This window comes from Zootoca vivipara, chromosome 1, assembly GCF_965207765.1.
Source record: "Zootoca vivipara chromosome 1, rZooViv2.hap1.1, whole genome shotgun sequence".
Taxonomy (NCBI): Eukaryota; Metazoa; Chordata; class Lepidosauria; order Squamata; family Lacertidae; genus Zootoca; species Zootoca vivipara.
The window spans coordinates 2,187,762-2,215,534 of NC_142582.1; the positions used below are offsets into that span (position 1 = coordinate 2,187,762).

Consider the following 27,773-nt stretch of genomic DNA (forward strand, 5'->3'; position numbering starts at 1 on the left):
GCCAAGCAGGAAACACCATCAAAGCATTCCGGACAGATGGCTGTCAAGCCTCCGCTTAAAGACCTCCAAAGCAGGAGATTCCACCACACTCCTTGGCAGCAAATTCCACTGTCGAACAGCTCTTACTGTCAGGAAGTTCTTCCTAATGTTTAGGTGGAATCTTCTTTCTTGTAGTTTGAATCCATTGCTCCGTGTCCGCTTCTCTGGAGCAGCAGAAAACAACCTTTCTCCCTCCTCTATATGAAATCCTTTAATATATTTGAACATGGCTATCATATCACCCCTTAACCTCTTCTCCAGGCTAAACATACCCAGCTCCCTAAGCCATTCCTCATAAGGCATTGTTTCCAGGCCTTTGACCATTTTGGTTGCCCTCCTCTGGACACAGTCCTCCAGGTGAGATCTGACCAGAGCAGAATACAGTGGTACTATTACTTCCCTTGATCTAGATCAGGCATCCCCAAACTGCGGCCCTCCAAATGTTTTGGCCTACAACTCCCATGATCCCAAGCTAACAGGACCAGTGGTCAGGGATGATGGGAATTGTAGTCCAAAATATCTGGAGGGCCGAATTTTGGGGATTCCTGATCTAGATGCTATACTCCTATTGATGCAGCCCAGAATTGCATTGGCTTTTTAAGCTGCTGCATCACACTGTTGACTCATGTCAAGTTTGTGGTCTACCAAGACTCCTAGATCCTTTTCACATGTACTGCTCTCAAGCCAGGTGTCACCCATCCTGTGACATTTATCCCTGTTAAAATTCATCTTGTTTGTTTTGGCCCAGTTCTCTAATCTGTTAAGGTCATTTTGAAGTGTGATCCTGTCCTCTGGGGTATTAGCCACACACACCCCCACACACACCAATTTGGTGTCATCTGCAAACTTACTCAGGATGCTCTCAAGCCCATCATCCAAGTCATTGATAAAGATGTTGAATAAGAATAAGACTGGGCCCAAGACAGAACCCTGTGGCACCCCACTAGTCACTTCTCTCCAGGATGAAGAGGAGCCACTGATGAGCACCCTTTGGGTTCGGTCAGTCAGCCAGTTACAAATCCACTGAATGGTAGCATTGTCTAGCCCACATTTTACCAGCTTCTTTACAAGAATATCATGGGGCACCTTGTCAAAGGCCTTGCTGAAATCAAGATAGGCTATATCCACAGCATTCCCTTAATCTACCAGGCTTGTAATTCTGTCAAAAAATGAGATCAGATTAGTGTGACCTATTTTTCAGAAACCCATGCTGACTTTTAGTGATCACAGAGTTTCTTTCTAGGTGCTCACAGACTGTTTGCTTAATGATCTGCTCTAGAATCTTTCCTGGTATTGATGTCAGGCTGACTGGGCGGTAATTGTTTGGGTCCTCTCTTTCCCCCTTTTCTCCAGGAATTCTCAAAGATTACTGCCAATGGTTCTGAAATCACCTCTGCCAGTTCTTTTAATACTCTGGCCCTGACATGTACATTGGTAAAGGCTTTCTGGGAAATGATATATAATTAGTTAAAGAAAATGTTTAAAAATACATTTGTCAAAAAACCAGAAGCCTTTTTATTAGATACTAGCTGGCCCGTTGCTGTGGGTCATCCCTGTGATTCCCCCCACCCTGTCCCGATCCATGGCGTATCCTGCCCCTCCCCCCTCCAACCCCCTGGCTCATCCCTGTGTTTCAGTAGGAAACTCTTCCCTCTGTTTTCCCCGGGGAGTGTTGTCCCTTCCCCCCTGTATCTCCATACATTGGCCCCTGCGCACGCATCGTGAACATTTTTATATATTTAGATTATTATTATTTTTGAAATAAGAACATGAGAAGCAGTAGTTATTATTGTTTCATTTAATTTTGGGGTTGTCATTTATTTTCGTGGGTATTGTATGATTTGGGCATTGTTGTGTGTTTTGGTTTTTTTTTTTGTGTGTGTGTGTGTGTGTGTGTTATTTGGATTTTCTAATTTTGGAATAGGGGACCCAGAGAACCCAGGGAACTACTTTAATAATCCGACCGGGGGGGGGGGTTGACTACGTCAGACCAACACGGCTATCTACCTGTCTTTAGCAGCAGTTAACAACTCCCTTCTAACAATTATAGTTACAGGTAGGTAGCCGTGTTGGTCTGACGTAGTCGAAAGAAAGTAAAAAATAAAAAGTAAATCCTTCCAGTAGCACCTTAAGAGACCAACTAAGTTCGTCATTGGTATGGGCTTTTGTGTGCATGCACACTTCTTCAGATTATGTTTTTATATGTCTTGGAAGCTGCTTAGAGTGGCTGGGGAAACCCAGCCAGATTGGCATGGTATAAATAATAAAATTATTATTAATAATAATTGCAGCTAAGTTCGGAAGAGGCTGAATCTGCATTAAATGCTTAAATGTGAGAACAGGTGGGTGGGCTCTGCATGGGTCTGTGTCATTTTGAATTCTTAGCAGTTAATCAGGTTTATTTGCCACAGGAGGGATTGGAGTGTAGTTCAGCCCCGCTTGGCCTGCGTTTCCTCTTTCCTCCAGGTGGTGGTGCTGCTGCACTGCCAACTGTGAACCCCACCTAGGGCTGCCATTATTTATCACTCAAGAGCCAACGGTGACTTTTCCTCTCTGTCCAGAGTGGTGTAACTTTGGCATAGATCTGTTTTATTCTCTCCTCTTTCTCTATCAAGACATTTCTCTAAGAGGGTGACCATCTCATCAATACAGAAAAGCTCACAGGGTAGCTTTGTTGTTTGCTATAAGCCAATTCATTATGCTGAAGTTCAGATGGGTGAGCTAGCTAGAGCCCATGGGCATGTCAGAAAAAGAACAGCCTAGTAGACATTGCAGCCAGACAATGGGTTCATTCCTGTGATTCCACTACGAAATAGACTGCTTTTTATTTGGCACTTTATGTGAAATATTTATGCCCACTGTGTGTGTAAATGTCAGAATCCAAACATAGCAACAGCCCAGTGCAATTGGTGAAGGGACCTTTTGGTCATGAGACTGCATCACCCGTTCCACCAGGCCAGTGCTGAAGCTGTGCTAGCAGAAGTTTTCCCCCACAAGCGACCTAGCCACCATGTTTGGTACCGGCTTCACATAGAGCACATTGCAGCAATTCAGCACTGAGGTTAGCAATGCATGGGCAACTGGCCAAGCTGCCCTGATCCAGGAACAGCCCTTTGGTCTTAGCAACCAAAGCTGGTAAAGAGGAACTCCTAGCCACCCCTCCAGTTATCTGGGCCTCCAGTGACAGAGATGGACCGAGGAGCACCCCTTCAGGCTGTGTGTCATCCAGGTCAGACATTGTACCAAGTTCCTGGACCCCCACACCTCTCACCCACAGAGAGTAGAACCAGACTCAGCTTATGAGTCTTACCCACCTGACCCCTGCATCTGCACAACACCAGTCAAGAGTCTGCACAGCCATTCCCAATTCAGATAAACAGCATGCTGGTGACACCTGGCTCCAAAACTCCTGGCAACAGCTCCCAACAGTTCCATATAGATGTTAAATAGAATTGGAGATGAGATTGTTCCCTGCAGCACCCCTTAGCTTAAGAGCCAAGGGACCAAAAAACATTAATCTGATGCTACCTTCAGAAACAGAAGACAGCACCTGCTGCAGAATAGCACCCCTGAGACTCATATCCAGGAGGACACCATCCTGCATGGAATCAATAGCCGATGAGAGATCAAGCAGGAGCAGCATGGTCACACTCCCCCGTCCCTTCCTGAAAAGATGCGGCTCTATCCACCCACCAGGGCAACCAAGGTGGATTCAGTCTCAAATCTTAGCCTGAACCCAGATTGCAATAGGTCTAATAATCAGTTCCTCCAAGAATGCTGGCAACTGCTCTGCCACAATCCTCTAGAAAGCCTTGTCCCCCCAAAAGGGTGGTTTTGTTGCAACCAGGCAGTAGTTGTTCAATGCCATCAGGTCTAAGGTGGTTTTTTTTAAAGGAGCACCTGCCCTGCCACCTCCTTAAAGGTAGCAGCCCCCCCCTCCCCCACCTTGGACTTCCTGGCCATCTTTGATCAGCCATGAAGGGAAAGGGTCAAGAGGGCACACCAGTGGGCGCCGCGTTCTCACAAGCATCTTGCCTGGGTCATCAGGCAGCAAAGAGTGAAACAGGGCTCAGTGGAACATCAGAAACTTGACTCAGAGGTGCATCTGCTGTGCACCCCATAAGTGAGAGCCCAGGGGTCTGAGCACTCATCCCCCACCACCACTTTCTGAACATGACCCAGGAGGAAGGAGCGGAACCACTGTATGACAGTGCCCCCAGCTCCCAAGCCCTCTAGACGGTCCAGAAGGATGTTACGGTCGATGGTGTAAAAAGCCGCTGAGAGATCCAGCAGAACTATGAAACAGCTCTCACCTTTGTACCTAGCCCGCCAGAGATCATTGACCAGCGCGACCAAGGCAGTTTCAGTCCCATGATGAGGCCTGAATCCCGACTGGAAGGGATCGAAATGGTCTGCTTCTTCCAGGCGTGCCTGGAATTGTTCAGCAACCATTCACTCAATCACCTTGCCCAGGAATGGAAGATTTGAGACTGGGCGATAGTTGGCCATATTGGCTGCATCTAAAGATGTTTTTTTAAGAAGCGGTTTAATAACCGCCTCTTTTAGCAGGTGTGGGAAGGCTCCCTCACATAGAGAAGCATTCACCACCCCACAAAGTCCATCGCCCAGCCCTTCCCGGCTAGCTTTTATAAGCCAGGATGGGCAAGGGTCAAGGAGACAGGTGGTTGGTTTCACTCGTCCAAGCAGCTTGTCCACATCCTTGGAGGTAACAGATTGAAATTGATCCCACACAATTTGACTAGACAGGACTCTAGAACTCCCTCGTTCCGGCCCTGCTTCCACGGTGGAGTCTACCTCTTCCCGAATCTGAGCGACTTTATCTGCAAAAAACTTTGCAAAATCATTGCAGGAGATCATGTGGCCCGTACTGGGCCCTGATGGAGCAGGTGATTCAGCTAAATTGTGAACCACCTGAAAGTCTCCTGCTGCTGTTTTCTGCAGATGCAATAGAGGTGGTGAAGAAAGTCTTCTTTGCTATCGCTACCGCCACATGGTAGGCTCGACATTGAGCTTTAACCCGTGTCCGGTCAGCTTCAGAATGAGTTTTCCGCCACCGGCGCTCTAGCCGTCTCAGCGATTGTTTCATTGCCCTCAGATCCGTGGATAACCATGGGGCTGTCCGGGCTCCATGCAGTCGGAGAGGGTGCTTCCGCGCCAAACACTCAATAGCCATGGTTAACTCCACATTCCAGCGGGCCACCAGGGAATCGGCTTAAAGGCCATCAACATGGGATAAAGCATCCCCTACCACTCTCTGGAAACCATTTGGATCCATTAAGTGGTGGGGGCGGACCATCCGAATCGGTCCCACCTCCCTGCAGAGGGGAAGGGTCGCGGAGAAGTCCAGTTGCACCAGGAACACCAGGTCCAAGGCACGTCCGCGGCTATGAGTTGGGCCAGACTTATCCAGGGACAGCCCCATGGAGGCCATGCTTTCCACGAAGTCCCGAGCGGCTCCTTGTAAGGTCGTGTCGGCATGGATGTTAAAGTCCCCTAGGACAACCAAGCTAGGTGTCTCCAGGAGAACATCCACCACAACCTGAAGCAGCTCCTTGGTGCAGCAGGGAAGTTGGTACACCAGAAGGAATCCTGTACTGCCCTATTGCCCAAGTTCCAGAACATGCACTCAGAGAACTGGGTCTTCCCAATGGGACGCCTGGTGCAAACTAATGACTTCCTAAAAATCACTGCAACCGCCCCTCCCTGCCTACAGGGCCTGGGTTGCTGTGCGTAAGAGAAACCTGGTGGACAAGCAGCAGCTAAAACAGGCCCATCTGCTTCATCCAACCAGGTCTCCGTTACACATGCCAGGTCAAGTCCTCCATCCACGATCAAGTCATGGATGGCAGTGGTCTTGTTCATCATTGACCTGGCATTGCACAGCAGCACCTTCAGGTCATGTGGGTATCCCTTGCTGATTCCAGTATCCCTCTGGTCAGGACCAGACCCGGAGGCAGGGATAGTACTCAGACAACGACTAAACCTGCCTCCTTGGTAATGACATGGTCTGGTCTTAGCATAACTCCTCCTCCTACCCATGACCACTGAGATCGGTTGTCCCAATGCATCCCTCCCTGTGGAACCTGCCCCAGCCATTTTTTTGGCTGGGACCCACTCCCAGGCAGCCCTGACCCCTCCCCTTAAGAACAAAATAAAACCTATATAAGCACACAAACAAAAACACAGTAAAACGATAAAAACCAAAAACAATAAAAATTACAAATGTGCCAAAATTAAACAAATTCCCAAACCCGACTAAACATCCATCCCATCCACCCCACCACAAAGTATTAAAAAAGGTAAAAAGAAATTAAATATGAGTTTGGTTGTCTCCACAGCAAGACCTGTGCTCAGATTGGCCCATAGGAGATGGTTAGGCATATTGATGGATGTGCCCACCCCCATGAAGTAACCTATAGGACAGGTCCTCCACCCGATCTAAGGCTTAGGTGAACTCCTTAAAAGCCTTATGTGAAGGGGGGAAACTCTGCAGGAAAGCCAAAATTGAACACCATGTACAATAATGGAAAATGTACTTTTAACTCACCAAGTAAGCAGAATATTGACAGAAAGCCAAGGTGAAATTTCCCCCACACCCTTCCATATCTCCTGAGAATCTTGGGTTTGTACTGATTGTGCCTGCTCTCAAGCACACAAATGACTTCCTTTCCGAAAATCAAAGCTCATTTTACATAAACCAGTTGAACTGTTCCAGCTCCTCCCCAGTGTGCCTTGTTCAGTTTAACAAGAGCTAAACAAGGCTTTCAGAAATGGAGAGCTCTAAGAAGTGGGCTAAGCATTATTTGATTGCTTTGGGATCATGGACATGATAGAGGAGAATTAATTCGGTTGAATATGAATAAAGCATTGGCCAATCCTGAGGAAATCAACTATTCTCACTTTTTCTTTTTCCAGAAACCCTTAGTTTCTGTGATGAAATGTAATAGCCTCCCCTGTTCCTGAGTTATTGAAACTGTAAATAAAATTCCTCTAGGTTTGCTAGAGAAATCAGCTAGTCAAGTTCAAATCAGAGGCAGAGAAGCTCTGAGAGACAGCTTTCCCCTGAGTAAGCGAACTAGAGCCACTGTCATGGAAGAGCAACAGCACAGGTTTGTTGTGTACAGAGACCTATTGGAGCTGTTCTCCCTCCATACAGGGTCCGCCTCCTAGGGAGGTGAGCACTCCAATAAGGAGCAGGCTAACTAGCGGGCAGTTCCCCTTTAAGGGAACAGTTTTGGCGCACAACCGTTAGTCCAGCTCCGACAGGCACACTGATGCAATGGGTCTTCTTTGAGTTGCTGTTTAGCTCTGGTGTTAAGAAAGAAATGGAACAAATAAGGACTCTGCCTCTTCCTAAGATGAGTATTTAACAAGGTTGTAGGGCAATTAAACCCCACAGGTAGACAAGTAGGTGACTGAATGACTCTGGACAAGCCATTGTCTCTCAACTCCACATCAAAATAACAAGCAATAATAAACTGGGTAGGCTCCCGCCTCCATTTGGTTGGACCTATTTACATACGGTACTTCAAGACTTACCCAGGTGAAAAGCTGTTGTGAGCAGGCAGTTCTGGGGCTGTGCAAAGCACCACAAAGCCATGAAGCACATGGCTTCTCCTAAAGAATCATGAGGACTGTCACTTGCCAAGGGTTGTGGAAAAGCCATGTACTTCAAATGTATGGTGCTGCTGGCAAGCCCTGGGCCTGTGGTCATCCGCAGGAAGCATTTGGAGAGGTGATGCACAGACCTGGGTGGCTGCCCTCTGTGTCCTGGGTCTGCAAATGTCTTGCCATGAGGGCATTGCGCAATGCGCATGCAGCTTGTTCACTTACTGTCCCATGGGTGCCCACATGAGAGACCTTCCTTTATCCTTTATCTGTAAAGCAGGATCAAGAAAAGGGTGGGCGGCCCTGGGTGCCTTTCAAATGCCACATAAAAGGAAACCTCCCAAAGCATCTGGAAATGACATGAAAGACAGGAAGTTTCTTATCAGTACCAGACAGGAATGCATTTTTAAGAATAAGGCAAGGTACAGTAGGAAAAATCACCATGGCACAGTTTCAGATCTTTAAATCTCCTTTAGCACTGCAAGCATGTTAAATACACCTGTTCACTTAACACACCCTAAGGAGATTACCTGCAAGAAAGGCAAGAAGCAAAAAATAACCAGAAATGTCAGTCTTCAGTCCATTGAAGAGGTAACTTCTGGTCATACAGCTACAGTATATAGAAGCAGCCAAGGACCAGCAATGGATCTGCTCTTCAACTGTTTCCAGCCCCAAGCAACTGGGCATCAAGGGGAGGGGTGGGGAAGGGGGCTGTGGGCTGCACAGAAAGCTGTCAAGGGTTGCATGCAGTCTATAAGTTGCCAATATGTGAGGCAGAGAGATTGATAACTGTCATGTCCATGGCATTGGAACATTCATATGGATGGCTTATAACTTCTCGCGTACACAGCATGCAGATTAAAATTACTTTACTTTTATACAGCAAAATATTGTTATTCCTTAATTTTTATACAGAATTCAGAACACTTTGCATACATTATATTGCAGCCATTGCAATAGCCATGTGAGGTAGACGAGCCTTGTTACTTCCATTTCAAAGATGTGAGAGGCAGGAAATGAAGATGACACCTATTTCTGCCCTGAACATTTAGTGCTGAATAGCCATGGTTTATGGAGCATCTGGATGATGTTGTGAACAAAACATTCTCCTCCCACCTTTTCCCATTTCAGCTTAATTTGTTTTTTAGAGCATATCAAGCACACACAGCAAAACAGCAGTGCAACTTCCCCAGATGTAGGGCCCCCCTTCTGCAGCTGTCTTCTTGGCATCTCAGGTCCAATGTAGATTGCTGTAGCCATTTGAGGTCTACCTCTCATCTCTAGCCACAAACTCTTGTCACCTCAAGCTTTCCCTTTGCAAATAGCATTCTGTGTGCAGTTTGAAGCAGAACAGTAACAACTGGATGTTGCTAAATCACTCATGTCTAATAAAAATAAAAATAAAATAATTTCAGTATTTATACCCCACTCATCTGGCTGGGTTACCCCAGCCACTCTGGGCAGCTTCCCACAGAACACTAAAAACAGAATAAAACTTTAAACATTAAAAACTTCCCTAAACAGGGCTGCCTTAAGATGTCTTCAAAAAGTCAAATAGTTGTTTGTTTCCTTTACACCTGACGGGAGGGCGTTCCACAGGGCGGGTGCCACTACTGAGAAGGCCTTCTGCTTGGTTCACTGGAACCTCACTTCTCGCAGTGGGGGAACCGCCAGAAGGCCCTCATAGCTGGACCTCAGTGTCCAGGCAGAACGATGGGGGTGGAGACGCTCCAGGTATACTGGGCCAAGGCCTTTTAGGGCTTTAAAGGTCAGCACCAACACTTTGAATTGTGCTCAGAAACGTACTGGGAACAAATGTAGGTCTTTCAGGACTGGTGTTGTTTGGTCTTGGCAGCCACTCCCAGGCACCAGTTTAGCTGCCGCATTCTGGATTAGTTGTAGTTTCCGGGTCACCTTCAAAGGTAGCCCCACGTAGAGCGCATTGCAGTAGTCCAAGCAGGAGATAACTAGAACATGTGCCACTCTGACGAGACAGTCTGTGGGCAGGTAGGGTCTCAGCCTGTGTACCAGATAGAGCTGGTAGACAGCTGCCCTGGACACAGAATTGATCTGTGCCTCCATAGACAGCTGTGAGTCCAAAATGACTCCCAGGCTGCGCACCTGGTCTTTCAGGGGTGCAGGTGATTCCCTTAAATTGTGAACCACCTGAAAGAGTCTCCTGCTGCTGTTTTCTGCAGATGCAATAGAGGCGGTCAAGAAGGTCTTCTTTGCTGTTGCCGTCGCCACTTGGTAGGCTCAACGTTTATCTCTAACCCATGTCCCATCCGATTCAGAATGAGTTTTCCGCCAGCAGCACTCTAGCTGTCTCAGCAATTGTTTCATCGCCCTCAGCTACATGGGAAACCATGGGGCTGTTTGGGCTCCATGCAATCGGAGAGAGCGCTTCGGAGCCAGGCAGACAATATCCCTGGTTAACTCTACATTCCAGTGGGACACCAGGGAATCAGCTGAAAGGCCACCAACATGGGATAAAAATCCCCTATCACTGGAAACCATTTGGATCCATTAAGTGGCAGGGGCAGACCATCCAAATAGGTTCTACCTCCCTGCAGAGAGAAGTCCAGTTGCACCAGGAAGTGATCTGCCCATGGCACTTCTTTAGTTTCGCTTTTACTTAGTGTCAGATCACCCACATCCATAGAGGTGAACACCAGGTCTAAGGCATGTCCGTGACTATGAGTTGGGCAAAACCTATCCAGGGACAGGCCCATGGAGGCCATGCTTTCCATGAAGTCCCAAGTGGCCCCTTGTAAGGTCCTGTCGGCATGGATGTTAAAATCCCCCAGGACAATCAACTAGGTGTCTCCAGAATAACATCTGCCATGACCTGAAGCAGCTTGGGCAGCGAATCCTTGGTGCAGCGGGGAGGTCGGTACACCAAAAGGAATCCTATACTTCCCCTATTGCCCAACTTCCAGAACATGCACTCAGAGAACAATAGGACCCCTGGTGCAAGCGAATGACTTCCTAAAAATCACTGCAACCCCCCCTCCCCGCCCATATGACCTGGGTTGCTGTGTGTAAGAGATACCTGGTGGACAAGCAGCGGCAAACACAGGCCCATCTGCTTCATCCAACCAAGTCCACAAGCCAGGTCAAGTCCTCCATCCACAATCAAGTCATGGGTAGCTGTGGTCTTATGAATCATTGACCTGGCATTGCACAGCAGAACCTTCAGGTCATGTGGGTCTCCCTTGCTAATTCCAGTATCCTTCCGGTCAAGACCAGATCGGGAGGCAGGGATAGTCTTCAAACAACGACTAAACCTGCCTCCTCAGTAATGACGTGGTCTGGTCTTAGCATAACTCCTCCTCCTACCCGTGATCACTGAGATCAGGCGTCCCAGTGCATCCCCCCCGTGGAACCTGCCCCAGTCATTCCTGTTGCTGGGGCCCACTCCCAGGCAGCTCTGACCCTCTCCCCTTAAGAACAAAGTATAAATTATATAATACACCAATAAAACAGTAGCAACTAAACAAAAACAAAACAAAAAACTAAAATTAAACTAATCCTCAGCTCCAACTAAACGTTTATGCCACCCCCAACACAGAAGTACAGTGGCTTCCCTAAGGCCACACAGGGAACTTGCAACAGAGGGAAGCTGTCTTTGCCATGGCTGCCACACCAGTGTATTAAGTAGCTACAGAACTTGGGACAAAGTTTCAGTGTGGTATATTGTGTACTCCACTGAAGTTTCCATCTCTGGATACACATGAGGTCATGGTCCAGTTCCTGTGCTTTATTACTTAGACATAAATATGGGTTGAGGTCACAATTGAAGGCTACTTTCCTTAAGTAAACAGGCAATCTTTGGTCTTAACTGAAACATTACAAGAAAGGAAACGGTATTAATCCTAACAAAAGGGGCCCATTTGCAAAGGAGGTGTGGCTATTGTATGCCAAGTCCTGTCACAACAGATCTCTTAAATATGAGATATGATATTATTTTGGAATTCTCAGATTCCAAAAAATGAACTCTCAGCCCTGATTGTGGAACATGCCTCCTATTCAACAGGTTGCAATGAGTAACAAATTTGCTGTATAAAACCTTTTCAAAATGTGAAGGTTTAAAATAGCCATGGTCACTCAAAACATTGACTCAAACATGTTTTCATCATAAAATTCAAATAAATTCCTAGTTACTTAACTGATTGAAGAAAAAACATCCTGCTGAAGAATACCGGTATCATAAACAGACTGTGCAACTTCTGGGGGTTTTGTTGTTGTTTTGTTGTTTTGTGTATGTTCGTGGCTAATTTGTTAAATATATGTAAACCTCTATTCTGTAAGATCACTGAGGCAAAGCTATGTGCAGACTTTAATATAAAACTCTGGAACAGGAACCCCCACAGCATCTGTGTTCTGGAAGTCACTGTTGTTTTATGCCTAATCACAACTAAAGACCTCAAAAACTTGCTCTTCAACAGAAGGGGGAAGCATATTTATTGGTTTTATTGTCAATTTGTTTAGGAAATATTTATTTTATTTTATTTAGCAAAATTTATATACTGACTGATTATGATAGAACCTCTAAGCAGCTTACAATAAATATTAAGAGTATAATTGATTTTATCATTCTTGATCCCAGGCTGGGTTACAAGCATATAAATGCAATACATATCATCATCAGCATCAGTAAGAACAGATAAACCATTACTGAAATGAATTAAGGGCTTGCCCACACTGGAGTTTACTAGGAGTGTGCAGCTATTTGTCTTCCCATTTAATTTGAGTAGTCCACATGATGTTACCCTCAAACAACAGCAACCTCAATGCTTCTCCGCTGTCAATTCAGGTTTACCCGATATGGGGATAATCTGATAAATTGGGGAAAATTGTGTTCCAAACCATTCCACTCAAGTTTTCAGATTATTTATTTTGGTGTTTGAGGGGTGAGTGAATCAATCGTCATTTTCTGACGTGCCTCTTTTTATGCTTTGAGATTTCTTCTTACAATCATGATCAATAAATGCTTTTATTTCATTCCTGGTTGTCATTGTAAATATTTCTGGTGCACTCCAGGATGAAGGAATATGTATATTTTCATTTGATCCCTCAGATTTGTACAAAACCAGAAAACTGCACAAGCAAACCACATCTGCCTACCCCAGATATAATGAGCAACAATCCAAAAAGTGTATGATGTGACTTTACAATTGCTTTAATTTCTTTTCCAGCCTGTTAGTAAGGGTGCTTCATCTCTCTCTCTCTCTCTCTCTCTCTCTCTCTCTCTCCCTCTCTCTCGTGGGTGGCGCTGTGGTTTAAACCACTGAGCCTCTTGAGTTTGCTGATCCGAAGGTTGGCAGTTTGAATCCACATGGCGGGGTGATTTCCTGTTGCTCTGTCCCAGCTTCTGCCAACCTAGCAGTTCAAAAGCATACTAGTGCAAGTAGATAAATAGGTACCGCTCTGGTGGGAAGGTAAACAACATTTCTGTGCACTCTGGTTTCCGCCACAGTGTTCGTTGCGCCAGAAGCAGTTTAGTCATGACCCAGTTTCCACATGACCTGAAAAGCTGTCTGTGGACAAACGCCGGCTCCCTTGGCCTGAAAGCAAGATGAGCGCTGCACCCCAGAGTTGCCTTTGACTGGACTTCACCATCCAGGGGTCCCTTATCTTTAAATCCTTCAGATAAGCACAACACCAGAAAACTGCCCAAGCAAATATCCAATTGCCTGACTGTGTGCTTTTGCACGCTTTATGGGGGGGGGGCATTTTACAGAACAAAAACCCAAGTCCAAACAAGGTGTGCTCATCCATGTGTGGTGGGCACTAAGTTGGCATAATAGAATAAACAAATTAGAAAGCAGGGACAAAAGGGACTTTCCCCCCTATATATGGGGGGTCTGGTCTAATATAAATGAGGAGAAAGTAGATTAAGAGCTAAATAATGGTCATTTGTGGACCATAAAGTGTCATAAAACTAACAACTGCTGTGGCTGGATCTATTAAAACCCTGGGGGGGGGGAGTATGTTTCTGCTGACACCAAAAGCATTACACTGCAAATGGCCTAGGTCAGGCACGTCCAACAGGTAGATTGTGATCTACCAGTAGATCACTGGATGTCTATGGTAGATCACTGCTAGATCACTGGCACCCCTAAAAAAACCTCATCCAAAATTTTCCTCCTCCCTAAAAAAAGCTGAACTATGACCTGAAGCCCTAAACAAAAATGGGCCCCCCTCCCTCCTAAAAGAAGCTCAACAAGTTTGACCTAAACCCCCCAAAATAGGGCTTCCCTTCCTTAAAAATACTCAACACCTTTGACCTGAACCCCCCAAAAGGGGGTAGATCACTCCTAGTTTTTAACTCTGTGAGTAGATCAGAGTCTCTTGGGAGTTGGCCACCCCTGGCCTAGGGGTGCTTGGGTCTGGTATACCTGAAGGAGTGCCCTTTTTCTTCCCATCTGTGTCCGACAGAGAATCCAGTCTCTAATGTATAGCTTAGGGGTCTTTTTTAAGGGATTACAGTAAAGATTCCTAGTAAAAATTCTGAATTGTATTTTTTTATTAAAAAAAACCCCCCAACAATACCTGCTGTGGGCCTCTTTAGCAAAAATTAAAGATCTGGTTCCTTTATGGTTACTGTATAAGGGTAAAGAGCACTTGCAAGGGTGTGGGAAATTAACCTAATGAGACAAATGGAAAGGTTATTGCAGATAGTGTTGTGAAAGGAAGCCAAGCTTTTAAAAAGACATTTCCGGGCCATTGTCAAGTTAAGGTGGTTCCTAAAAGGGAAGTGGGATGGATATAAAACAAGAGGAACATTGAGAAAGACTCTTTAATCAATCCAGTGCATCCCATGGAGAAAAATGCTAGCAAGCAGTCAGGTCCAGAGTTTTGCTTCAACAAACACACCCCTGCGATGAATTTTTCAGATTTTGCCTCCTATCTCCTGATCGCTTCCTGTGGTAGGATATAAAACTTTCCCAAGCCCCTTCCTCTCCTCATAAGTAGAGCATGACCCTGACAAGCAGTGCTCCATATGCTGCCCTTTGGAGAAATATGGACTTCTCCAAAGGGGAAAAGATCGGCATTCCAGAGGAAACACCTTACGGCGGCTGGCTTGAACTCAATTTTCCACGCAGAACTTTCTGAACCATGAAATTGCCATATCCCTGCATGAGGTTTGCCTTTTAGAATGGGGTTAAAACAACACAGGTTGAGATTCTCTGTTCTGTTGAGCTTTACCAGTGCAAAATGGGTGGGGTGGAACCTAACCACTCAGAGAAATAATATGTTACAGTCATTACTTTACCACAAGCATTTTTATAAAGAGTTCAAGATGATCAGATGTAGAGATTCTTTTGAATGTTCTTTTACATTGTGAGTGTCTTTTACATATCATAAAACTCTACAGAATTATTAAGATTGCAGATCTAACTATAGATTTAAAATCCCACTATAATTCTCATGTGGATTTTTGAACTTTCTTTATTTGTGCCAATGTAACTACCTTTGCTTTGAATATATTGTAGCATGTTAGCTTCTGAAGTGTACAACATTTAGACCGCACAATTCAAGAGATGACACAAGGCTTGCTGTACCTTTCTATTTTAAAAGAGAAGCTCATAACAATTCATTTCCTGCAGGAACTCTCCATTTTACAGCATTTAATATGCTATTGCTAACTGTGAGGGACAGGGGATATCGCGAAGTCCCTCCCCTCCTGAGTTCCAGCCCATCCCCGAGCGCAGGGGAAAGCAGGGAGAGTTCCGATTCCAGTGGGGAAGCAGGAAGTCGTGTCCGAGGCTCAGGCAAGGTAGCGGAGCCAGGGTCCCAGGTGGGACAGGAAGGGGCAAATAAGGGGGGGAGACCCATCCCCCAACTCCGGAATTGCGCAGAAAGCGGAGAGGAAAGAGGATGGGTCTACCCAGGCTTTTGTGTTGGAGAAAGACGCGCCAAAAGCCATTCGGAGGTTCTGATTCAAGCGGATAAGATGTGTCTCTGTAAATAGCACTGCCTTTAGCACTGTAAATACGCAGCACCAATAAAAAGATAAAATGCAGAGCTGTGTAGAGTCGTTACTCTGAAGTAGCCCACTCCGGCCACTGTGACAACAACCTCCGAATCATTTTTTGGGCTACTTTGGAGTTGCCGGGATGAGCGCGCCAGAAGCGGAGAAATGGCGGCAGATCGCAGAGAAAGCCCAGCAGGACCTGCAGCAACTGGCGTTGCAGGCACAGGGAGAATTAAAGGCAGCTAAGCAAGAAACGGAGAAGGTCAAGGAGGACAGGCAAAACCTTGCTGAACAGGTGAGAGCGCTACAGGAAAAAGAGCAGCAGTTAAGGGCGGTAGCGGTAGACCTCCAGAACAAGTTGGATGCAGAAAAAAACAAGGTGGGAGGGCCCCCCCAACTCCAAGTGCTGCCAGGAAGGAGAGCGGGAACCCTAGTAAGCAAGTTCAACGGAGATGCGAGGGAGTATCATGGCTTTGAGACTGAGATCTTGTATGCCCTTGAGCTGCACAATGATGAGTTCCCTGATGATGCGCACAGAGTAGCGTTTATAGTGGAACACCTTACCGGGGCAGCAAGGGAGTGGCTCAGACCGTTAATCGCGACAAAAAATCCTTGCATGAAGAATGTCAAACTATTTTTAGAAGCTTTAAGAGTAATGTATGCGTCTGATAGTCATATGGACCATACCAAAGAGGAACTGCATAATTTACGCCAGGGAAAAATGACAGTTCGCGAATATTGGTCAAGATTCACCATGCTGGTGCACAGACTGGGGTGGGAACTGCATTCGGCTCCGATGCAAGCTGCGTTCTATTTGGGGTTGCATGAGGATGTCAAGGATGAGCTCTCGAGAGGTCCAAAGCCCAATAACATGGATGAGCTCAGCAAAGCGGCTCTGGCGGTGGGGGTGAGACAGGAATCCCGGTGGAACGACAAGCAAGCAACGCGCGCAAAGCGGGCTTGGTTCCCACGGTCTCAGGAGAAGCCACTCCCCCAACAGCCTTTCCAAGCCACGCCGGGGGCCAGCCAAGACCAGGAACCCATGCAAATTGATAGTGCGCGGGGGGGGGGCTTTTCAAACCCCAGCGGCGCCAAGATGCAAGGAGGGAAGGGGCGGGAACTGCTTCCTCTGCAGCTCCCCTCAGCATCTCGTCAGAGACTGCCCACATCGCAGGGAGTGGCAAGGAAAGGCAAAGGCGGGAACGGTGGTGCCCTCCCCCACGGACGCAGCACCACAGCAGGGAAACGAGACAGCCTGGCTGCAGGAGACAAGGGGCAGCAGCCAGGCGCAATCGGCAGACAACAGCCCCAACCCTCCCACCCGCACAGCGAGGAGCAGCGCCAGCCCACCCCCACCCCCAGAGCAGGGGTGGTTCTAGAAGTGACGCTAACGCTCCCAAATGGGTACCCCCTGACGGTCTTAGCTTTAATCGACAGTGGTGCCTCTGCAAACTTCTTTTCGAGAAACTTTGCAGAAGAGCACCAGATCCAACTTCTGCAGCTGGATTTTCCCCTGCACGTCGCCACCATTGACGGCAGGGAGTTACTGGGAGGGGCCATCACCCATCAGACCCCCCCCCATGAGAATGACAGTGGGACGGCACTCAGAGACACTGGCATTCAACGTCACCACCATCACAGACCCCCCCATCGTCTTGGGCATGAGCTGGCTGGCGCGCCATGACCCCCGCACAGGTCCTTTGACTGTCAGATCAACCTGGTGCCAGGGGCCACGCTACCCCCTGCCAAGCTGTACTCCATGTCAGACCAGGAACTGGAGGATCTGCGGGCGTTTATCGACAAGAACCTCAAGCGGGGGTTCATCAGAGAAAGCAAGGCAGCAGGGGTCTTCTGGGTGGACAAGAAAGACACACAACAGCGCCGCCTGGTGGTGGATTTCAGACGGCTGAACAACATGACGGAACCGGTGGCTTTCCCAATGCCCAGAGTGGACGATCTGCTGACAGCGGCACGCAGGGGCAAGATCTTCACCAAGCTCGACCTGAGGGGGGCGTACAACTTGATCAGGATCCGGGAAGGCGATGAGTGGAAGACCACGATGTTCACGCCTCTGGGCTCTTTTGAATATCTGGTGATGCCCTTCGGTTTGCAAGGGGGCTCCGCATGCTTCCAGGCCTTCATGCACCACGTCCTGGGGTCCCTCCTCTTCAAGAACTGTTTGGTCTTCCTGGATGACATCCTTATTTACTCCACTGACCCCGAGCAGCATGTGAAGGATGTCAGGGAGGTGTTGCAGCGCCTGAAGGAGCACCACCTGTATGTGAAGCTGGAAAAGTGCAAGTTTCACACCAAGGAGGTGGACTTCCTGGGCTACAAGCTGTCAGACAAGGGGCTAGCGATGGACAAGGACAAGGTGCAGGCCATCCTGGACTGGCACAGCCCCAGGACGCGCAAAGATGCCCAACGCCTACTAGGCTTCGCCAACTTCCACAGGAAGTTCATCAAGAACTTCTCGCGGGTCACGGCTCCCATCACTGACTGCCTGAGAGGCAAACAGAAGTTCAGATGGACACCGGAGGTGCAAGCAGCGTTCGAAAGCCTCAAGAGGGTGTTCGCCTCAGACCAGAACCTGTTCCACGTGGTGCAGGATGTGCTCCTACGCGTTGAGACCGACGCTTCAGACAGAGATGTGGGAGCGATCCTGCTGCAACTGGATGCCAACAGAGAGTGGAGACCCTGAGCCTTCTTCTCCAGAAAACTGACCCAGCCAGAGCGCAACTACACGGTGTTTGATAAGGAGCTTCTGGCGATCCATTCTGCGTTTAAACACTGGAGACACTTCCTGGTGGGCGCCAAGCACCCCATTCAGGTGTGCACGGACCACAAGAACCTGGAGTTCTGGAGAACGGCCAGGGTGCTCAACCAGCGGCAGATACGGTGGGCAGAGTTCTTCTCGCACTTCAACTTCTCCATCCACTACATACCGGGGGAGCAGAATGTCAGGGCGGATGCCCTCTCCCGCAAGCCAGAGTACATGGAGGAGGAGTTGCCCCCAGCACCCAGGCACATTCCCCCCCCCGTCCGCATGGTCCTGCGGAGCAGCAGTGGTGAGCGAGGCAGAACTCACAGCACTGACGGCAGCAGATGAGTTCGCCACCCGCATCTTCAGAGATCTGCGAGGGGGGAGGGAGCAAGCAAAAGACTTTGAGGAAAGGAGGGGGTTGCTTTTTTACAAGGGAGCCCTGTACCTGCCCACCAACCAGCTCAGAGGTAAGGTCCTCAAGCAGATGCACGACAACCCAACGGCGGGTCATTTTGGAAGGGACAAAACCACTCACCTAGTCATGAGACACTTCTGGTGGCCAGGGGTGCGGGAGGATGTTCGGGACTATGTAAGGGGCTGTGACACCTGCCAGCGAGCAAAGGTGGTCAGAGCAGCACCAGCAGGGTTGCTGGAGCCATTAGCCACACCGCACAGGCCATGGGAAGTAGTGTCGATGGACTTCATCACAGACCTGCCTTCGTCCAGGGGCAAGACCGCAGTGTTGGTGGTGGTGGACCTTATGTCCAAAATGTGCCATTTTATACCGTATGCCAGGGCGGTCTCTGCAGAAGAGACAGCCAAACTGTTTGTTGACCACGTATTCAGACTGCATGGATTACCTTTAAGAGTTATTTCGGATCGAGGCCGCCAATTTGTTTCCAGGTTCTGGCGGCGGCTCATGAACCTCCTGCAGGTGGAGGTCAGCTTGTCGACGGCTCGGCACCCGCAGACCAATGGACAGGCGGAGAGGGTCAACGCCATTCTGCAGCAGTACCTGAGATGCTACAAACGGACTGGGTGGATCGCCTGCCACTGGCAGAATTTGCCTACAACAATGCGGTGCACGTCTCCACAGGGGTGTCGCCCTTTAAGGCCAACTACGGGCGCGACCTCAGATCTTTCCCAGAGAGGGAGGGGGAGGAGGGGGAGGAGGGCCCACAGGCAGAGGATTGGGCAGAGGAACTGGAGACGGTGCACCAGCAGCTCAGAGAACACTTGGAGAGGGCCAAGGCAGCGTACAAGAAGGGGGCAGATCGCCACAGGCGACAAGGGGAGGTCATCAGGGTGGGGGACAAGGTTTGGTTGTCCTCGGAGGGCCTTCCCACCAGAGGGCGGTGCAAAAAGCTGGCGCCCAGACGGCTGGGCCCCTTCACGGTCACGCAACAGGTCAACCCGGTTGCCTTCAGGCTGGCACTGCCAGAGGACATGAGGGTGCATCCAGTATTTCATAGATCGCTGCTGTCGCCGTATAGGGAAGGCAGCAGGCTCCGAGACAGCGAACAGACCCCCGAGGGAGGGGGGAGAGGGGAGGCAGGGAGCAACTCAATGAGGCCACGGCCATCCTTGATTCACGGAGAGGGGTGGGGGGCCTGGAGTACCTCATGGCATGGGAGGATGCCCCGCCTTCCCAGAATGAATGGGTCCCAGCCACTCAGATACAGGAGGAATTCTTGGTGGAAGAATTTCACGCCCTCTTCCCACACAGACCCAAGCCCTGGCACATGGAAAGGGAGGGGGAGGGGGAGGGGGAGGAGGTCGCAGAGAGCAGTTCACCATGGGGATGGGAAGCGGAGTTTGAGGACCCGGAGGAAGAGGTATGGGCGTCTCCGAGGTCCACCCGGTCAGAGGAAGAGGCAGACTGGCAGCGTATTTTTACCCCCACCAGCTCTGACGCCACGGACTTCTTGGTCTTTCAGTCTTCTCAGGCGGAAGGAGGGAGCTCGAGGGATTGGGGAGAGGTGTTCACACCAACAGGCTCGGACAGCACAGAGTTTTTAGGCTTTCAGTCGTCACTGACGCCCTTGGAGCCCCTCGGGAGGGGAGAAGGGGGGCCTGGGAGGGGGGTGGATGTGAGGGACAGGGGATATAGCGAAGTCCCTCCCCTCCTGAGTTCCAGCCCATCCCCGAGCGCAGGGGAAAGCAGGGAGAGCTCCGTCTCAAGTGGGGAAGCAGGAAGTGGGGTCCGAGGCTCAGACAGGGTAGAGGAGCCAGCGTCCCAGGTGAGACAGGAAGGGGGAAGCAAGGGGGCAGACCTGTCCCCCCAACTCCGGAATTGCGCAGAAAACGTAGGGGGAAGAGGATGGGTCTCCCCAAGTTGTTATGTTGGAGAAAAACGCGCCAAACGCCATTCGGAGGTTCTGACTCAAGCGGATAAGATGTGTCTCTGTAAATAGCACTGCCTTTAGCACTGTAAATACGCAGCACCAATAAAAAGATAAAATGCAGAGCTTTGTAGAGTCGTTACTCTGAAGTAGCCCACTCCGGCCACTGTGACACTAACCATCAGACTTCTTCCATAAAAATAAGAAAATGTTGAGTCTCCTAAGTACCCCTTTTCCTAATGAGATGATAATGATGAGTGACACTTCAACTCTGACTGTTTAAAATAACTGGGAAGAGCAGATTGTCTTTCACTCCTGCACTTCACTTTCACTGATTTTCCAGAGCAAGTGGTTTAAGGATTAGGGCCACACGGCCCACTTTTGTTACCCTTCCTTAGACAACAGTCCTGCTTTGTACACCTTGTGATTTGCTGCTGCTAATTAGCCGAAAATTTCATGTGTTTAGAAGTAGGTTTCAAATAATTTCTTAAAGCTTAAAGCTTGACTCTGAGAGTGCCACAATAAGTTAGTTTCAAGCATCTCCCTCAGAAAGTCAGTGTATGCATTTCTACAGGCTTTAGTTTACCCACGTCTACCACAGTCCATTGAAATTCACTGGCAGGTATGTTGAGGAATGAGGTGTGGGAACACCAAGCCTCTTCTGCACATTCTCAAGTTTGCTCAATTGGACCTCGGTTGCCATATATGGGTTCCTTGGAGACTACATGGAAGTACGCTAAAGACGACCACAGAGCATATGCAGTAAGCTCTGTTTCCCATCTCGTTGTAAATTCAAGCAACACCATGCTGCTCCTAAAAGAGACACAACTGCCAGCAGTGCCATGCATATGCTTTGTGTTTGCCACTAGAATCTATGTGGCTGAGAATGAGGTGCCCAACCTACTGTCACCTGTGCATTGGACTCCTTCAGATCTCTGAAGTCAACATTAATTACAAAGTAATTGCAAAATGGGAGGGGGCGGTGCATGTGCTTTCCTTGGAGTGTGACACATCAGTTTAACCATTCTTGTTGTAGCCTGTATATTCTCATAGGCCTATTGAGAGGGAAAGCTCATCAACAGGGTTTAGGAAAAGTCTTGCATGTGGTGTCTGCAGTGAAATATTTGACTAGCTTGCCAGCCATTCCATTCCCTCCTTGAGAGTGGTACCTCTCCTTAACTCAGTTCTCCACCCATGTGAGGAAAGACTCAAGGCACGACGAGACCCTGACCTTGGCTTTAATTCCAGGAGTAGATTTGATGCCCTGCCCTGCCCTGCAAGCCTCCATTTCTCCCAATCCATTTTAGTGAGATTTCTTCCCTCTGCCCTTCAGCCTAGGGCACCTTCTCTGAAAACTCTCCTGCGCTCATCTTCGTTCATTTCAGATTGGCTTCTACATGCAAATGCTCGATTTTCTCCTGTATTTGGTACTGCTCCACTGATTGCCCTCTTCTTGAACCAGGTTCAACATGTACAAGAATTTAATAAAACATTCCTCCTGATCACTTTGAATATGTCCCCTTTTCATTCTGATGCTAGTTCAAGACTCCCACACCAATTCCAATTCAAGGAGTGGACACACTTCTAGATGACAACTTTAATGATTTATATTACATGGGAGAGCCTTATCTGCAAGTGCATTTTATTTTCAATTAATCTCTCAAGGAGGGAACAAGATAGCCATGATAATCGAGAAACAACTGAATTAAGTCTGTAGCTTTTTTTGGCAGATAGTTTTGTACAGGAACAGATTCTTCAACTAATGGGAGGACTCGGGGTCAATTGCGACAGCCCATTTTTTATTTGCCTGTGCTGATATTCATTCATCCACACTGCCATAGACTAAGCTGCTTGTGTAACTGCCAAACTAAATGCAGAATTTGACATAGATCAGCTTTTGTTGCGCGATTGCCACCACTTCACAAGGTTACGAGGGTGCCAAAAATCAAAGCAGGCTGAGATGATGTGCAGTGCTCAGCATGTGTTCAACTGTCCCTTGAAAGGAACCTGGACGGAAGGGCCGAGCTCAGTGAAAAGGGCTCCAGGTTCAGTCCTGTTATCTTCAGACAGGGCTGAGAAGAACTCCTGCTGGAAACCCTGAAGGGCCACTGCCAACCATCACCAATCAGGGTTAGGGAACCTTAGGCCCTCCAGGTCTCTCTCTCTCTCTTGAGCCTGGAACTCTTCCTAGTCCACACTGGCCCTGTGGCATCCCCTGCCAAAAAAGGTGATTTTGCCTGGATGGAATGTCCCCTTGAACTCTGATGATGCCTCTCACTTGCCTGGATGGAGGATAGAAACTTGCCCCCTGTGCAAAAGCTGGCATCCGTCTGTCTCAGGAGACAATGGAGGAGTGTGCCTTCGAGGGTGAAGCCAAATGGTTGGAAGGTTACAGCGCCTGCTGAGGCTGCAGACAGTGGCGGAGGAAGGCTTTCGGGCACCTGGGGCAGTGCCCCTAGGGGTGGGGTGCACGGTGCCCCTGGGGACGGAACGGGGCGCACGGCATCCTGTGTCATCCCTATGGGCACCGCAGTGCGCCCCGTTCCTATGGGTGTCGTGTCCCCTGTGCCATGCCGTGCCGTCCCTATGGGTGCCGCGTACTCCATCCCTATGGGCGCTGCACGCCACGGGATGTGCGGTGCCCATAGTGACAAGACGGGGTGTGTGGTGCCCATAGGGACAAGTGTGCAGCGGGGCCTCAGCCACCCTACAGCTGGGGGGGGGCAGCAAGTGGACAGCACAGAGCCTGTGGGCACCGAGACACGTGGCTCGGCTCGTGCACGCTGCAGGCCCCGCAATGACGAGAGCTGCCCGCCATTTTGTCACCCCCCATCAGGTTGACACCTGGGGCAGGCCGCACCCCCCACCCCCCTTCCTACGCCCCTGGCTACAGAGGCTGATATGGGAGAGACATGCCACACAATGATCTCTCCCACCAATGAAGGCAAACCGGAAGCGCTTGTACCTTATCCCAATCAGGTTGAGCTTAGAACTCAAAACCTCTCCCAGATTGATTTTGCTGCATTTGCAGCACCAAAACAGAAGTAAAATTAACATTGTTGCTCTGCAAACTTTTCCCTCTGACTCCACTCACCAAGGGCATGTGGCCCTTGGGCAGTTGTCCCAAAGGAAATGTGGCCCTTGGGCTGGGAAAGTTTCCTCATGGCGGGCTTAGACAATACTGAGCTAGCTGGACCAATGGTCTGAAGGAGCTTCCGAAGCTCCAGTCAGAAAAAAATTGGCCATCTTCAGGTCTCCATGAGACATATTTGGTGGGGCATGCAGGTTAAAGTAAGTACATTAAGAGATTAAGAAATCCATTGACTTTGAAATGAAGCCTACAAAAGGCTAGATAAGAGATAAGCACCTGGGAGGCAGCAACCTGGATTCCACCAGGTTTGTTTGGACTTCTATCTGGTCCACGTGTTGCTTGTCCCTTGAATAGAAAGCTGCCTCTTATCACTTTGCAAAAGAAAAGAGCTGCAATTCAGTGTTTATAGAGCGCTTTAAAGAGTGTGGTCCAAGTGGTTTGAGTACACATCCAATGCCCTGAAGAAGTAAGGCTGCAAGAGCAGGTGCTGCATGAAAGAGCCCCACAAATGGCACCATGGCTGGAAATGACCCCTGCCTGTCTCCACCTGCCTTTTCTCCAAGAGCCAGGATACAGGGAGCCCTGGCAGATCACTCTCAGAGTTGTATGGGGAGGGAAAGTTGCATTTCCCCATTAATTCTCATGATTAAAAGAGCAATATTTGTTTTGCTACTAATTTGCTGGAATGAGTTTGTTTCATTTGTTTCAGTAGTGATTTGGGAGTCATTAAAATAGTGGAGGTCTTGTTCAAGTGCTCTCTAAACAAACAAAATCAGGCAAAATCAAGGCAAGTCTAACTTTCCCAGACTACTAATTGTCTGATGGCATTGTCTTTATCTGCTGAAAGCTGGGTAAAATAAGGCATTAGTCATACTTAAAAGTGATTGTTTTTAGTGCATTGCTAGAAGGCATGTAAAACATTCATGAGAATGCAATGTCCTTGAGTGTTAAGGAGAGAACAAGTTGGCTGCACAGAACACATTCTGTTACAGAGATTTCAGACATGTTCATTCAATTGCTACTATTAAGTATTTCTATGTAATATAAAGAAGGGTGAGAGAAAGGCCAGAGGTTTTCTTTTGCTGTTGCTGTTGTTAAAATGTATTGATCACTTTTCTGTAAGGTTTTGTAAATATTAAGTAATTGAATTGTTATAATTCAAACTATAAAACAGCTGAGAACAGAATTAATGAAAACAGAAGGCAGCGGCATAAAATTTAAAACCATTTTTAAAATCATAGGAAAATCAAAATCAAAAAATGGAAGGGCCAAACTGCACACTACATGATTCATGGCTTTTGTTTTGTTTTGAAAGCATGCTCAGGCAGGCCCCTTTTATTTTGAAGGAGATGCAACCATGGAAGATTCAGATATGGAACACACTCTTGATCTGAGTTGGGGCAAGGTGGGGAGAGGAAACAGTACTTTGGACACATAAGGAAAGGAAAGGGTGGATCTCCTTGGGCCTGGTGAGGAAGAGCCTATGGTTTTTAGTGACTGCTTGAATGCAGAAGGAAGTTTGCAGGCTGCTGCAGGTCTGCAAGATGAGGGAGCTTACAGTATATCCAACAGTGAAGAAATGTGTGCAGGAGGAAATGCCATAATGGAACACAAATTTTAGAACACAAAGGTCTAACCAAGTCCCAGGCATGCAGGACACATGATACGAGGTCTATTGTTTAAATGTTGAAAAATGCATTACCTAAGTGGGAAAAGGAAGATTCTTACTGCAGTTTCAGAAAGTGGGAGGCTGGTAAGCAGGTCCTTTGGCAGTTCTCCAGGTGTGGTTCTGGTATTTTACACCAAGAAATCAGCTATGGAGATTTCTGCAGAAACTAACACTCAGAGCTGTGTTGCTGGGAAACCTCTGTGTGTCCAAAATAGTGTTATTTGTTGGGAGATTCATTCCCCGTCTGCAGTCATAGGATTGTTGTGCATTATATGACTGTATGTGTTTTCATTCCACAGAGTGGAAGTGACGTAGACAGGATGTTTGTCTACTATTGTTGTGTTCCTGAAGTGGAACTGCTGTTCTCTCTTCACTGCCTGCTGTGCTAGAGAGAGGCAGCCATGCTGAACAGCTCTGAATGTCTGAGCTGGGCAAACAGAGAAAGACTCTGCATTTTGCCACAATAAAAAAGTTTAGCCTTATTCAATGGCTTGTGTGTGTTGTTCTTCAAGTTGGGAACAATTACAGATTTGATTGCCCACCGGACTCAATAGTAGCTGGGCATGTGTGCACTGGCTGTGGCAGTCTCACAACATCATCTCCTTAGAAGTTCTCTATCTTGTAGAGGAAAGCACAGAGCAGGTGCTTATCCAACACCTCTTATTTCTGGTTGCTGGCTTCTTAAATAATTTACAGGCTTCTCTGTCACTTCCTAAATTAGTGAGTCAAGAGTGTGAGGAGCACAGTTGATAAAGCAATTGATGCCCTCATCACTTCCCCACAAAAATCTCCCTGCTGAGCAGCGCACACAGCAAAAGACAAATCCAGAAACAGATAATTTCAGCAAAGTATTTTTACCTAGGGAGAGGTTGTACTTAAGAAATAGCAGATTCTTCATTCACTCTCATTTCTAAAGTTGGAGTGATTTGAGAGTGAAGAAAGGAATTCTGACAGTGAAGAATTAACCTTGGGAAGAGAGAGCAAGCAAATAAGATCACAATCTTAGGTATGCAGAAACGTACCTAGGTCAGAATTCCTCAGAAGCAGTGACCTCTGAGAAATCTGCATATTGTTGGCATTCCTGCCTGCCCCCCATTATTTTTTCAACCAGAGCAAGAAAACAGTTTTTTCAATGAAAAGGGATTAAAAATAAATAAATCTGTGCAGATACCGTAGTAGGTTCCATATCTCCCAGAATATGTTTGATGGTCATCTGAGGATATTTACAACCATGGGATCTCAATGAAATGGGAGTTTTTCAGCAGTAAAGTCAATTGAGCTGATGAATCTTATTTAACACTTGTGTTCCTCCACAGGTAGCATTATCTATTTAAATATAAGAAGCACAGGACCACCCTTCCTGAGAGCAGTGGGTCTCTCTCCCCCCACCCCAATCCCACCATCATTTCTTCTTCTAAATATCCATGAGAAGAAAATTAGGATGAGAAAATATATGACTGGCCCCAAGGTCACTGCCCAAGCTCTTGCTGTGGTCCTGTGGTGTGTTTTAAATTTACAAAGTACAAGGTGGGAAACCTTCAACTCTTATCAAAATTAGGCCCATCAGGCCTCCCTATTTGGCCTCTGAGGTTGTTAGTAAAGCTTTGAAACCATATTTTTATTCCAAGAGGAGTCAGTTTTTATTCATCCTGCTGCTTCAAGCTGCACAATATTACCATCTGCAATAAGAAGTGCCTTGCAGTGTGAACAGCAGTTTGCAAGAATCCTGTCTACCAGCTGGTCTATGCCAATAGGCAGAAGCTGGCATTCTTTCCCCCCTTGTGCTACATCTCCCCTCACCTTCATGGCTTCTCTTGTAAGTGAGGCAACATTTAAATAAATAAGTTTAAATTATTTCTTTTCCTAGATCTTAATTACTCACCATATTCAGGCTGAGTCACATCTAGTCAAAACAATAGCAGCAACCTGATATATTCAACTGACCGAGTATGTTTTCATTCTGATGTCAGCTCAGTTTTGCTGATTATAATCAGCGGTGTTATAAGTGGAAAAACAGAATTCCGTTAAAGAGCCCAACCAACTTGCAGTTCTGTCAACTGGATATGAAGCAGTGGACGTAAGATACCGCATGTTCTCAGCAGCTTCATTTCATTCCATTATGGCTTACAGGGCTGCTTAAAAGTAAACTATGCAATGAATGGTGTCAAGGGCTGCAAGCCATGTGCCCCAAGAATGTATCTGGAAATAGGCTCCAAATAAAAGTACATTTTATGAAATATAAGGCCCCTGTATCTCCT

The 27,773-nt window shown here is 47.7% G+C and overlaps 1 pseudogene; it reads right to left on the reverse strand.

Annotated features, from left to right (window-relative positions):
* Nucleotides 1–4,951: 4,951 nt before the first annotated feature.
* LOC148687450 (uncharacterized) lies at nucleotides 4,952–23,361 on the reverse strand (annotated as a pseudogene).
* Between the last annotated feature and the right edge of the window lie 4,412 nt (nucleotides 23,362–27,773).